The sequence below is a fragment of the Ambystoma mexicanum genome, chromosome 7p (assembly GCF_040938575.1).
Source record: "Ambystoma mexicanum isolate Mex_15411 chromosome 7p, UKY_AmexF1_1, whole genome shotgun sequence".
In the NCBI taxonomy this organism is placed as follows: Eukaryota; Metazoa; Chordata; class Amphibia; order Caudata; family Ambystomatidae; genus Ambystoma; species Ambystoma mexicanum.
In genome coordinates this window covers 434,983,338-434,985,930 of record NC_090939.1, presented here as the reverse complement: position 1 = coordinate 434,985,930, position 2,593 = coordinate 434,983,338, and the positions used below count along the sequence as shown (strand labels likewise).

Here is a 2,593-nt window from a genome sequence, read left to right as displayed (position 1 = left end):
AGAAATACCTTGCTATGACAGTACCACCACATTTACAGAAAGACTTGGAAAATGTATCTGATCAGTTATGGCCTAGTAATCCCCACGGTGTAGGACTACTCAAAGGGATAGGTTTGGTTTGCATCAAGCTAAAACCATACACTGTGTTGCTGTGAGTGAAACAGTACCCGATGTCGAAAGAGGCAGAGGAAGAGATTTACTTGACAATTATAGCTTAATGGCAACAAGGCATAATAGAATGTTCAAAGACCTTGGCTGTGAAGCCAGCTGTGCGGGCTGCACTCCTATATCCACTAATATCTGGCTTCTTTCAGTAGGTAATCAATTTTGTGTCCCGGATATAAGGAAACACATACTCAGTATTTATCTCTAATATAGTTGAATTTTATTCAAACAATTATGCAATTGATGTACTCTCTCAATGCAGGTGCTTATTGGGATGGCCAATGCATTTCGGAATAAACTTCCTTCATCAGGGTCTAGTACTAGTCATTTGAGACACAAGTTAAAATTCCAACATCACCAAAGTAACGCCATGTTAAAATAAACAGTATAATGACCATAGTCCACAAGTCCATTATGCACATCAATAATGCCAACCACATTAATTCCATCCAAATTATCATATGCATTTGTCCAATTTATCAATGTATCAATGTGTATCATGAATAAGTGTGCCAACATTTTAAAAACCAATCATGCAGAGGACATGCATAAAAATGGTATACATACGGGTATGATGTGTATTGGATAATGGAGAGAGTGTGGCAATTAAAAAAACAAAAAGAAGTAAAATTAACGTTAATCCTCACTCTAAATTGTAAACAAATAATAATAAACGTGGAGGATGGGATTAAAACTGACCTTGCTTCCCTGTAGCAAAATGGTGCCTGCAAAAGGGCTGGGTGATCTCTTGACGAGATAGCATGCGATCGTGCGCTTGAAACTGGGTCTCCTACGAAATCCTGTAACTGTATGTGCAGGGCAAGTTAAAACCTGTATTCAAAGTACTAACGGTCTAATAAATCTAACCTAAGGCCCTAGCTTACCTGATGTAATGTGAGGATTCACCTCAGCTCTCGGTGAAACCTCGGGGATGCGCGTTTCTCTACGAGCTATTCTGTTGTTGTAAGTAACCATGGGAACGCCAAGGAGCAAGGTGAGGCGAAATGCAGAGAAAAAGTGGCGGCCATATTAAAATGTTAAATTAACCTATACCAAGGCTTTGCTACGTATAAGTTGTCGTGTGCATGACTAGCACTATGTATCAGAAAGTTAAATCCACAACACTAACGGTAATGTGTGTAAAAAATAAAAACGTGCGGCATGAAAAATAAATGTGTTTACATGATGGTGAAAATAACCTGAAAAACCCGTCATACTATGCCTATGTGAAAAAGAGTAAGGAGGTTTGCGCTTCTTTCACACTATAACGCTTACTTTTAACAAATTAAATCACGCTGTACAGAAATCCCATTCAATGTTGCAGTTACAAATGCATCACGGGACGAAATAGCCGAATGCTAATGTTGTAGACAAAACAGATTGTTCTATGGAAATACACGCGTGATTACTCACGCATCTGAAATATTACCACTCTTCGTGAACACAAGCCGAGTACGCTGTGGATGAGTACTTTTCAATGTCATAATTATATCTGCATCATGGTGCGGCAATGCTTGTTGAGGGCAACTTGGTAAGGTGTTAAAGAGATCAAAACATAGATAGTGATGTTTATAGTAATGGGCTAGTGGATTACTCCAATCTTTGCTCAAGACACTGATTATGTCAAATATTATCCATTTCTTTTCAGTGTTCACATAGTGAAAAGTGCCTTTACCACACACTTGGCTGCAACTAGTGTGTTGCTGCAGCTTCATATGTCAGGTAGCATTATGTTATACGCCAATTATCTACATCAATAACTATATCTCAAATCATTCTTATATCTTTCTACCTAAGAAACGAAGGCTGACAGCAGTGATCAATATGTGTGCAATTCCCAAACTCCAACTGATATACATATATTTTACACATTACATGGACATCTGTCATCGTGCTTTAAACCCGTTATTATCTTCATGCCTGTGTTAATCAAAAATGCTGTTTTGTTGAAACATAACTTTTAAGATAACCTTTACTACATATGTGATAGTGTTAAATAAAGCAGTTGTGTGCCATATATCCAAACACTAGTACCACTTGTTCAATGACCACTAGGACAGTAGTGCATTCATAAGTAGAATGGGGACATGAACCTGGACAAACTACATTAAAAATATCACAATGGCACCAAATTTGGCGCAATCTTGGATGGAGATGCTCAGAATCTGATGGTGCAAAATGTGTTTAATGCATTATCTGTGCAATCACCTGGACCTTCTATACAGTAAAAATCATAACATCTCAAAACAGATTGTAATCATAAGAAACAACTCAAATCAAACTCCTCATTGATCCCATCGGGAGCTAATGCATCTAATTTGTCAATCCAAAAGGCTTCCTGTTGGGCCCTCCATGTCTTTGTTGGGCTTTCTGGTAGATTGTACCTCAAATAACCCAAATCTCAGTTGTGTCAGAGAGTGTCAGTTCG

The 2,593-nt window shown here is 38.1% G+C and overlaps 1 long non-coding RNA gene across 1 annotated transcript; it reads right to left on the bottom strand.

The window, feature by feature from the left end:
• Nucleotides 1-362: 362 nt before the first annotated feature.
• LOC138526094 (uncharacterized) lies at nucleotides 363-1,126 on the bottom strand. The gene is made up of 3 exons (XR_011283484.1): nucleotides 1,050-1,126; nucleotides 865-971; nucleotides 363-485 (listed from the first exon to the last, which is right to left on the bottom strand). It is a non-coding gene; the product is annotated as an uncharacterized lncRNA (long non-coding RNA).
• Between the last annotated feature and the right edge of the window lie 1,467 nt (nucleotides 1,127-2,593).